At 40.5% G+C, this 12,377-nt stretch overlaps 1 pseudogene; it reads left to right on the forward strand.

Moving 5' to 3' along the window:
- Positions 1-8,641: 8,641 nt before the first annotated feature.
- Positions 8,642-11,889, forward strand: LOC119918686 (annotated as a pseudogene).
- The last annotated feature ends 488 nt before the right edge of the window (positions 11,890-12,377 follow it).

A 12,377-nucleotide genomic window follows, 5' to 3' on the forward strand; every position in this document is an offset into this window, starting at 1 on the left:
CTCCTGCTTCCCTTCAGACCCCCACCCACCCATCCCTCCCTCCTTAGTACCCTGAAGCCATCTGCCTTTGTCATGCAAATGCCATTTTTAAAAAAAAGAACCCTACTTACGCAAGCAGTGTCAAGCATTTGGCACAGAGAGTTCATCAAGAGCAGCAGGGCAGCGGACATTTTTACCACATAGCCCTTCATTTTGCTTTCTATGGGACTCTAAAGTTAACTGGACATCGGTTTTAATACTGTATAGTCAATAAAAATGTTGTTGTACAATCAGCGTACAATAAATCTTAAAGTTTGGTTTGTTTGGGTTACTTTCATCTGATGGTTTTGTGCAACATGCTTGAAAAGTATGCCTTTTGACATCAAATTTGTATTCACAATACAGTACATGTGCCAAATGCTTTTCATCTGCATTTTCAGATTAACACATTGATCACTAAAAATTGTATAGGTCACATATTTAAACACCTGACCTCACAATTTAGACTTGGGCAAAAAGGTAAGAAGCTAAGGTGGGACAAGCAAGTAGACTAGAAAACACAACTGAAATAAACAGAATACATTGTCAGTCAAGTGAATCACTCATTCAAGAAACAATATGACTTATGAGATGTTCAATAACTCCAGTTGATCACATCTTGGGTTTTATTTTTGAAATATTTATTTTGTTATTTATTTAAGTTAAGATTGCACTGTACACACTAAACAGTTTTTTGTGTAAGTGTAGGCATATTTAAGTTAGCACACTTTGAGGAATGTTAACAATGGGAGAAGGACCACTACAACCAGCAATGTGAGGGTCACCACAACATGGGCTAGCAGAATCTAGCATAGTGTCGGAGAACCACCAACGGCTGTGCAAGCTAATGTTCCAACTTGTATCCCAATGCCTGTGGGTTTGACAATGTTTGATGGATACATTTCAGTATGAAATGTTTACTGAGATGAGATATTTCACCGGCTAAAAAGAGCTGGTGAAGTATGGGCCTTCACATGTTACTGCATTACTGGACGCACCAACCTTGACGTGATTGGGCGAGTGCTAAAGAAGGAATGGAGAATGAGGGAGAGAAGCGTTCTTTCAACAGCTGGAAGTAACGTTACTCCTGTTACTGCCGTTACTGCCGTGTTACAGTCTAAGATGCAAAGAACATTGTTGTCCGTTGTAAACTCAGTGCGACCAGCAAAAAGCTATCAACCGTTAACAGTTCTGCATCTGATCCCTGAAACATCTGCTAAAGCAGCACAGCAACGTGAAACTTTAAAAGAAACTCCGGCTGCTACAGCCAGTGATGCTTGGACTCTCGGAAGAGACTGGCGTTAAGTAATGATGTATGTTTTGTAAAAATACTGAATACTGCTCTTGGGCAAGGATTATACTTTCCACGTCCGTGAGTACGCGAGGGTCAGCGTGTCTAAAAAATCCTCATCGGAGGAGGTACGCATAGGGTCTGGCGGACATCTGTGTGCCTCCAGTTTTTTGTGACCGCACTAGCGCTACCAGGGCACAAACCGATTTACTGCGCATGTGTGGAATGTGTCCGCCAAGCTGACTGAAGAAAGTAGAATAAACAGAAGTAGTCCGCGTCCGTGGGGTATGCAGTTGTCCGTGTCTGCCAAGGGGGTAAGCCACAGTTGAAACAGGAAAGCCGACCAAAGCCTGCACGGACGGTTCCATGTAGGCCCAAAAATTACGTCAAAACCCTGTGACATCCCGTCGCACACGAGAGATGTAACCATATTGCTTAGATTATAAACTTTCAGTGAATCTAAAACAACTATTCGGCGATCAGTGACGCTGCGTTGGTGTTTGGCAGGTGAGCCTCGTAGGTGGGCTGATTAATCAGTGACGATTCGAGTCAGTCAAACACACTGAGCCATGAAACTTTTTGTTGGTGCAGCTACCAGAATTACGGTGTTTCTGCCGTTGCTTTACGTAATTAAACCACGGTTATGCTGCGCGATCATGCGCAGTAGACACTGGTGCCAACAGGAAGTAGCCCTGTAGTAGTATTTTATTGGTCCAAAACTGGCTTCACTGCTCTCCATTCAAATCATCGGGGTGGCTTCGTCCAGTAATATACTGTCTATGGTGTCTGCTCGAAAAAATCGTCATCAGAGGGGGTACGCGTAGTGTCTGTGTGGAACGTGTCCGCCAAGCTGACTCCAGAAAGTAGTATAAACAGAAGTAGTTTGCATCCGCAAGGTCCGCAGCTGTCCTGTCCGCTCCAGAGTATATGCTAGGCTTTAGAAATACATGTGCAAAGTTCAAAAGTCAGGATTCACCTGCTTTATTTTTTATTTCAGCCAGTGGGCATTAAGAAACGTTATGTTTTGTAAACATACTCCTTGCTGCTGTTGAATGAATATGATATTAGTTAAAAAGTCGGGAGAGACTACTGCTTTGTTGTATTATCCGTGTATTATCCGTGAAGGGTACTGAGATCTGGAACAAATTACCGGCTGCAGTTGTGAATGCCCCACTTCACCTACAATCAAGACTTGGCTTAAACAATGGCTCAAGACACATCAAGTCTATGATCACTAATTAAATTATTTACATTGTTGGTGTGTGTCTGGCATATGTGTGTTTAAGTATACATATAGTTACTTACAATTGTCTGGCTTTCACTTACAGTGACCCTTCATGATTCTGGACTCTAGTGAAGGACCTTGTGGGATCATTCAGCTGGAGACTTACCCTGCTGTGTGGTCCCACACTAGATGCGGCCTTTTACTGCACTGACTAGCACTTTAATCCATTTAATTGCATTTATTTGCATAGAATAGCACTTTCTTGCATAAATAGCACCCTGAAACTACATGTCTTAATAACCTTATTAATAATATTGTGGAGTATTTTAATATTCTTTCTATTGTTTGTTGAACTTTTCTTATATTGACCTCTGTATTGTAATGACCTGTCGGGGACTACAGATGAAAATTAGCCTTCTGGCTAAATCTGGCATATTTACACTAAATGTCCATTAATGTGCTCTGTCCCTTTTAAATAAAAAAATTTAAATAAAACAAAAATTGCCCACTGACTTTTTTTTAGCAATGTCGCTGTATAGAACTCAGTGGTTAACTTGGTGAGTACAATGTTATCACCGCAGGAATAATCCTTTAACACAAACATCTTGCCTAGTGTGGCTGTCCACACACCTGTCTGGGCAGACTCACACACAGAGACTGATGTACTTGAGAGTAAGACTGGTGGAGTAAAGCCTTAACATCCCTAATGTCCACAATCCAGTGATCCAGACAAAGACTGGCTATGACAAAGCCAGCCATTAGTATTCCACCTGGGTATCTGCTCTCAGTGTGAAAAACTGGACAAGAGCCCACAGGAACAAAGGCTCCTCCAGGCTGAGACTCCTGGACGTCGCTTTCCCCCTGCGCCCTCCTCTCTTGTCGCCTATTCATCTAACTGAACAACAACTTTCTCCTTCAATCACGCTGGGGCTTGCAGGCGTTGCTGTGAAAACCCAGTCACTTACAGTTCTTGTCAGTATTAGCACTGAAGAGAAATGGATAGGGAATAACAGATCCTGAAAGGTTTCTGGAAAGTACAATGAGGCATGTATGCTTTTAAAGTTTCTTAGTGAAATTTAAAAACAAAATGTTTTGCCTTCCTGTGTTGCTGAAATAAAGGTTCAGATTCCCCACAATACCTGAGAAACATGTTTTACTCTTACCTTTCATATAGTTTTGGTTTTATTTTTCAAAGTGTTGAAGCCAGAATATTGATGGGCTACGCAATTTTATAATCACAAGATAGACAGTGATACATAGAGACAAAATAATTGTCCATGTTGAGTTTGTGATGAAGTTGAAATTAGTTCCTTGTCAGCAAGTGATAGTTTGACCCTGTTATAAATTTGTTCTCACTGTAAGAGAATGTTACTCTTTCTCTGTAATCATCCAACTCAGCTTGACTGTGAACAGATGCCACACTGCCGTGTCATTGCAGTAAAACCCAATAAAGATTAACATATAACACTTACACACACAGTACACACAGTAGGCTATACACAGGACGCCTTTATATCTCACAGGACAATGATGAGAGATATGCACGCTGTAGCTGGGGTTCCTTTGCAGTAGTTGCACTAGAGTATAAGTTCACATTCTACTGTTGTGTACTCTCTGCTCCAAAGAAACCTCTGCAATAATGCCTCAGACAAAGTCCCTGTGCTATGACATAATAAATAAAGTTATTCTCAAAGATGGTGCGAGGCACGCTACAGTGATAGTAAGTGTTTATTTAGTAAAAAAGACACGTCTTAGTTTGAATTGGGTTCACACTAGGATCATTTGAAGGCTATTTCAACAAAAATAGTGATGTCAAAAGCCTGCCTCATATCCTTTGAGAGGTTCTAGCAGTTTTTATTTTGAAGGTGTTGTTGAGTAAGTTTTGCTACGGACATCTCGTGTGCCTGGGGCACCCATTTTTCCATTTAGAAATAAAATATGAATGATTGGTAGCTGGCACAACTGATGTGCTTTTTTTCAGATTGTAACTTGGCCACAGATTGTAATTAGACAGTGCCTATTTTTAGCGTTGGTAATCCCCTGACTTTTCATCCACAGCCACTTATCCAGTGAAAGATGAATTTGTCTAATGTTTGGTGCTGGTTAGCAACTGTTGACATACTTAAATAAGATGAGGAAAACATTATTAGTTAAACATCCGCATTGTGTTAGCAGCATGTTAAAATTGTCACTGTGAGCATATAGGATGCAGCATTTAGTGAAAAGCACTGCTACAGCCACATTGAGCTGTGAGCATGGCTGTAGACTCTTAGTCTTGTATTACTCCAATATGGTGAGCGTTCTGGCGCAAAATGGCTGCCATGCATAACCCAAGTGGGTGCCACACATTCAACCTGATCTGGAGGTTTTATTATTATTAATAATAATGCATTACATCACACCGGCTGTAAACACCTTTAACACAAACGTAGCTAGCTAGCTAGCACTTCCGGTCTGTACTCAAAGTAACGCAAAAGTACTGTAAAGCATTGGAATTCAGAGACAGTAATATTGTAATATAACTAATTACTCTCAAATGACAGTGACTAGTAATCTATAATGTATTACATTTTGGAAGTAACTTGCCCAGGACTGGGCAACATCAAGTGAAACAATGCTCACATAGCCAGTGGTGGCTTCAAGTTAGAACCTCCCATAGGAAAGCAAAATCCAAGATGAGATCTCGTAGTTGTTTCCTTCTTTTCTCCTAGACACAAATGAGCTGCTTTTAATACCAAGGTGAGACCAAAGGCCTTTTCTCCCACTTCTCAAATTCATCTCATTTATGTCTGACTCTGATCAAAATAAGAGATCTCTAACTGATCTTAAATAAGTCTTATTAAGGTCTCCTGAACATTGGACCATGAGATCAGAGAAAGAGCTCAAAGAAAACTCAGCTATGACTCCTGGGATCTTATGATTCTTCTCAAATATGTCTCAGTTTTCTCATACTGGAGCAAAAAATCATCTTATTTTGATTAAAAGACGAGCTCTCTAAGTGTAATTTCAGTCCAGAATGTGGATCAGAAAAGAAGCTCCAAGATATTTCTCAGTTTTGTCTTAGTGATGCCACTTAGGGGTTATTTTACTCAAGTACTTTACTTACGTCAAATGTTGAGGTTGAGTATTTTCTTTTTATGGGGGTTTGTACTTCTACTCCCCTTAATTTCAAATCCTTATTGTATTTATTGTTAATTATCTGTTACAAGTTACTGAGAAAAATAAAATACATTTTGACATTGAAAATAATGCACTTTCAAATGTCATGTTTTCCAATTTGTTAAGGTAGTCACAGCCAGCATAACTGGAACACCCAATCCTTTGACATTATGTTTTGAGATTAATTCATTAAGGACCGAATACACGCAAGAACTGAGATACAACATGTATCTGTCATGCACAATAAGCACTTTTACTTTTGATACTTAAGTACATTCACTATGGAATACTTTTATACCTTTTACTTGAGTAAAATTTTGAGGACTTTAATTGTGGATTTGGTATTTCTCCTCTTTTAAGTAAAGGAAAATTCTACTCTATTTAAAGACAATCAGTACTTCGCTGTTAATTTTAGCTGGATGGTGCAGTGGCAGTGTTGTTGCCCCATGAACAGCAAAGGCAGGGTTCAAATCCAGCTCAGGGAAAGCCTCCAGAATGGTTCAAGCATGGACATTAATGTAATACGATCAAGCTCACGAATATCTCCCCAGAGCAAGAGCAATTAAGAGCAATAAGAAAGACATTAATGAACTCAAAAGGATACAATGATGAGATCTCATCTGTGACTTCCAATCTCCTATTGTAATCTCAATTCAGTATCCATTTGTGTTAAAGAAAAGACTATTCTGAGAAAAAGATTTTTCCTCTGGGCTGGTTTGAACCACTGGAAAACGGGTTACAGCCAACTGATGGGTCATGCTGCAAAGCTGTGACTGAGTGATCTTCTGAGGTCGAGTAAGCTGAGGTAAGAAAGTTTGATAAATTAGCAAAATAATAAGACATGCTCTATGGGCCACTTGAACAACCCAAACAAGCGCGTATAGATGGGTCAGCATCTTGCACTGTTCACAACCTGGATGCAACTAGTACAAATTAGTGCATTAGTAAAACACAGCATGTAAACCTTTTTTTAATGTCCCGCCATATCCAGGCTGTGGCAACCTGTTTCATGAAAAAGCACCCAATAAAGTTGCCCCTAGTTCCTTGTAGTCCCTGCGAAATCCGTGGATATTTTCTCTTCTCTACTTTTAGTGTGTCACACAAATGATCAGCTCCTGGTAGGGAAGGATTTTACTTTCTAAGCTCTGTTGTGTCATCATCTGACTTCTCTTTGTGCCCTTTTGGAACCAGGCTTTGTAAGGTTAACCCCTTGACGCCTGAATGTTTTTACAAAAAAAAAATATATATTATTTGTGTTTTCATTTGCTTTCAAGCTGATGTTAAATTAAGTGAAGATGGTTAATTTATCTATAGAACATAAAGATATAAATTCAGGTATGATATAGGTATGATGCACAAAAAAAAAACTGATATAGAGAGGGCAGAAAAGAGTACCAGCAGCTCTTCCCATCTGTCTTCCCATGTGAAATATGGAGTACCTCAGGGCACTGATTTTGGCCATGTGCTTTTCTCTCTTTACATTTTACCTCTTGGCCAAATCATAAACAGTCATAGACTCCTTGTCTGTTGTGAAAAACTGGATGTCAGGTAATTTCCTGCTCCTAAATTCTTATAAAACTGGGATGCTGGCCAATGACCCTGCTCAACATAGATACCGGTTTGATCAAGTAATAGTAACTCTCGACAACTGTGGGATTTCTCAAATTGTGACAGCCAAGAATGTTGGTGTGAAAGTTTTTTTTTATTTGTTTGTTTTTTTTAACACAAACACACATACACTTTGATTACTTTACGCTTTAATTATTTAATGAAATGTATGGGGCCGATTGTTCTTATGTTGTGTATATATGATGCTTTGGCAATGTTGTTATTACATTCATGCCAATAAAGCTAATTTGAATAGTGTGATTTTACTGTATCTTTCTGTAAACCACTACATCTCTTTAACTCCCTTTCTGTCATCCTGGGACCTCTCTTTCTCCCCCTGGCTGTCGTTGTCTCTTTCCACATGTTTGGACCTGGACTTTTGTTCTCCAGGAGATTCAGTCTCCCTTTCTCTCTCCATTGTGTGCATGTTGTCCTGTTTGTATCTGTGTGAATGGTGGTCTTGAGCCTTGCCTCCTTCGGGTCTCTTTGGTGGAGAGGAGGTAGTATGGCTCAGGTCTGTTAGGCGACTCTCCCAGATCCATTTGTTCTATCAATAATTTTGTCATGCTGATTGTCCATAAAGTAATTTTATTATGTTGATCTATTCTACTCTGTTCTGAGAGAGGGATCCCTCCTCAGTTTTTATGCCTATGGGTCTTTCAGCTTTTCCCGTTTTTTGGGTTTTTCCTTTTATTAATTAGGGTCAAATCTATGCATGGCATCGTACACATTGAGAAGCCCATGAGGCAAATTTGTGATTTGTTATATTGGGCTTCATAAATAAATTGACTTGACTTGACTTTTCCAGTGAACACACTACATACACAAAACCTACTTAGAATTAGTACACACAGGGGGATTTTCTTGTTGAAACAGGAAGGGGACAAGCACAAATACTTCACTACAACAGCATAGCTCGTAATAGAAAAAATAACCTACCCAATGGTTTCCTTTGATGATTTCCTGTAACATTTTGTATAGTATGCTGTAGTATTCCATGAAATATGTGTGGATCTGCTGCAGCAGAGAATTCAGATTTAGCTTAATAAAATAACCCAAACAGCACACAACAGTATTTGAATGGGTGTCCAAATATCTTTGGCCATATATTGTACATTAAAATGCTTTATTGGAATCAAAAGAAAACATAGTGTTTCAATTGAATTTTGGTCAGTTAGCATTTATTTATGTAAACATACACACACACACACACACACACACACACACACACATACATACACACAAACACACACACACACACACACACACACACACACACACAGAAACACACAGAATTCTAGAAACACTTTGATGAGATCATAATAGAACACATAGAACATTCTGTGATCAGTTCTCCAAATATTAGATCAAACACTCACTAGACTCACAAGTTAAAAGTGTTGGTTCACCCTTTACTGTAAATTAAAATAAAGTAAAGTAATCGTGTTTGTACCTTGTTCAACATTGACATGGATCGTTATATAGCGCAGGAGTTAAAAAATCTTCATCCTTCAGCTTCTGAGAGAATAGGTAAGTAAGACGTCCTGTAAAAAACAGCAAATTAGTCCCACCGGTGGAAAAAGAACTCATATCCTTAACTTAAGTTATAATACAAATACAACAGTGTAAAAATAATCTATCACAAGTAAAAGTCCTGCATTCTAAAATAAAATAAAAAAAGTATCAAAAAAATAAATACTTGGGTCTTTCAGAGTGTTACATATTATTGGATTATTGTCAAAATATGTAAACAGATTTTTAACATTTACATTTACATTTACTCATTTGGCAGACGCTTTTATCCAAAGCAACTTACATTTGAGGAACAACATACAAGCATCAACAGAGCATCAACTACAGATCTACAACTGACAATACATACTAGTAAGAGCAGCAATAAATACTAGTAAGAGCTCATGGTACATATCACATCAATGGGGTAAATACCTAGGGAAGGAGAGTTAACAAAAAAGTGCTATCAATACAAGATAATTGTAGGGAATAGAAGAAGAAGAGCACAGGAAGTGCATGTTAGAGGTTCGGAGTTAGAGGTGTTATAAGAGGAAGTGTGTGAGGAAGAGATGAGTTTTCAAGAGCTTCTTGAAGTTAGAGAGGGACGCCCCTGCTCTGATGGCATGTGGTAGCTCGTTCCACCATTGTGGTGTCACAGATGAGAACAGCCGGGACTGGGATTGCTTTGTGTGAAGGGATGGCAGAGCCAGGCGGCGTTCATTGGAGGAGCGTATTGTCTGAGAAGGAACGTAAGTTTGTATTATGGAGTTTAAGTAGATGGGTGCAGACCCAGTAGTCACTCTGTATGCAAGCATTAGTGACTTTAATATGATTTGGGAGGCCACGGGGAGCCAGTGGAGGTCACAGAGTAATGGAGTGACATGAGTCCTTTTGTGCTGATCAAAAACCAGACGCGCTGCTGCGTTCTGAACCATTTGTAAGGGTTTCACCGCACAAGCTGGAAGACCTGCTAGGAGGGCATTGCAATAGTCGAGGCGAGAGATAACCATGGCCTGTACCAGAAGCTGGGTGGCATACTGAGTGAGGTAGGGCCTGATTTTCCTTATGTTGTATAGAGCAAAGCGGCATGACCGAGAGACAGTAGCAACATGGTCTGAAAAGGACAGCTGGTCATCAATCATGACACTCAAGTATCTCACCACCTTGGTTGGAGTGATGGTTGAGGAGTCAATTTGTAGTTTGATGTTATGGTGGATAGATTGCTTGGCTGGAATGACCAAGAGTTCAGTCTTAGAGAGGTTTAGTTGAAGGTGGCAAGCCTTCATCCATGCAGATATGTCCGAGAGACAGTCTGTGATCCGCTCCGAGACGGTGGGATTTAGATTGTACAGACCAAACATATGGGTTTACCAGATATTATGCAAACTACTTAAGGTATTTAAAATAATAAAATTGTACTTAAAGCAACTACTAGGAACTTTCATTTTGTGTTAATTCTGGTGGCCTCCGTGAACATACTACACGCTATGAAACTTTTTCTGTGAAAATGCAAACATAAGTTCTATTTGTATGGTATCTCTGTATCTGGCCCTGTCTTGTGACTTGGCAGAAAGGCCATTTCATACAATTAGTAACCAGAATTCATTACATGCAGCTAGCTAGCTGGTTCACTGGAGTTTTTTCATTTATAGAAAACAACAGCAGCAGCACAGAGCCCAGTGATGTCTCTGTCACCAGGAAGAGAAAGACAGGTTCTGATAGAAATGCACCATGGAAGAGGAAGGGGGTCTCGGAGTCTGGCTATGGAGGCATGGGCCCAAGAAAAAGAAAAGCCTCCAGAGACGAGGAGGTCTCAAGGAAGAGGACCTCTTGGCATGAACTCTCGGAGGACGTTGTAAGGGTGAAGCGAATAAATAGGAAAGTCACTCAAAATGGAGATGGACCAGGAAAGAGACAGAGGGTCTCTAACCTGGACCAGAGACATGAGGACAAAATGCCCTGGGACTCCTCAGAGGAAACCAGCAGACAGGAGTTTGAGGCAAAATACAAGCAGCTAAACCTGCTGGGTGAGGGAGGCCACGGATCAGTCTACGCTGGTTACAGGAGAGCTGATCATTTCCCTGTAGCAATAAAACGCATTCCCAGGGACAATGTCATCTGTAAAGGCATCTGTCAGAATAAGAGGACGCTCCCTCTTGAGGTGGATGTCATGATAAAGATGGCCAGTGGAGCAGCAGCATCAGTAGGGAAATCTGCAGCCACTTCCCTACTGGATTATTATGATCTGGACCAGGAGCTCATCCTGGTCTCGGAGCGTCCAGTCCCCTCAGTTGACCTCCTGAAATACATCAAAGTCAAAGGAGGGTCGCTGCAGGAGGAGGAGGCCAGACTGATTCTGAAGCAACTGGTAGAAGCAGCCAGGGAGCTTCAATCAAAGAACATCTTCCACCGGGACATCAAGGTGGAAAACATCCTGATTGAAACCAGCTCTGATGTCCCACGCTTGAGATTGATTTTGGCCTCAGCTGCTTCACAAAGAAGACATCATCGTACAGGATCTTCTACGGTACCTCAGCCCACATCCCACCAGAATGGTACCAGTGCTGGAACTACAGGGCCGGTTCCACCACAGTGTGGCAGCTGGGAGTGGTCCTGTACGACATGCTGCACAAGAACACACGATTTGAGACAACGAGATTCCTGAGCAACAAACTGAACATCAACGACTCTCAATTGTCTCAGAATTGCCAGGACGTGTTGCGCCTGCGTTTGGCAGTAGACCCTCAGCAACGTCCCTCTCTGGAGCAGCTCCAGCTTCACCCCTGGCTAACTTAAGCCAGTCTTTCACCCTTTGGACCCTTTCTTCCTTACCACCCACTGCCACTCTCCCACCTCCTATTGTACCACCTATCCCTTCCCTCTCTCCCTTGAAAATACAGGGGATTTTCTCCTGGAAATATCAATAACAAATTAACTCTTAATACAAGATTACTTTTTTTGTCACTGTTTGTCACATCTCATGGCCATGCTTCCCTATTTTTCATTCACATGTTACACACCCTTCTGTTGTGTAACATGTGATTAATGTTTGTTTGACTCCTGCAAGAGAAACAAAAAATAAATGCCGTAGCTACCACTAAATATGCTGAAGTTTGGGTATTTTAATGAACTGACAAGGAGTTTATTTACTACTGCATTTACTATTTTCAACTGCACATGTTACATATGGTTTCTGAGTCTGACATTTTTCAGAGTAACATCTTGAATTCAACAAATATCAAGCATGTGGACATATGGTCATTCCAATTATAGTTAAACATGCCCCACCAAATCATAGACATTAATGTACTGCTTTAAAAACCTGAATTCCTCTGCAAAGCCTTTCCACAAGAATTTGGAACCTGGCTACAGAGACTTGCTGCCACAAAAGCATTAGGGAGATCAAAAACACTAAATGTGCTGTGCGTACGCACCATTTGAGCAAATATGATTTAAAGGCGTCCCAACGTATTAACTTGTCAGTGCTTGTGTTCTGCCTGACTTTATAAAATCAAACAACACAATGACCTGATGAGAAAGTGTGTGTTCACTGTATAAATGCGT

Source organism: Micropterus salmoides, unplaced genomic scaffold (assembly GCF_014851395.1).
Source record: "Micropterus salmoides isolate LMB-PRFRI ecotype aquatic unplaced genomic scaffold, ASM1485139v1 Ms_hic_scaffold_2348, whole genome shotgun sequence".
NCBI classification, from domain to species: domain Eukaryota; kingdom Metazoa; phylum Chordata; class Actinopteri; order Centrarchiformes; family Centrarchidae; genus Micropterus; species Micropterus salmoides.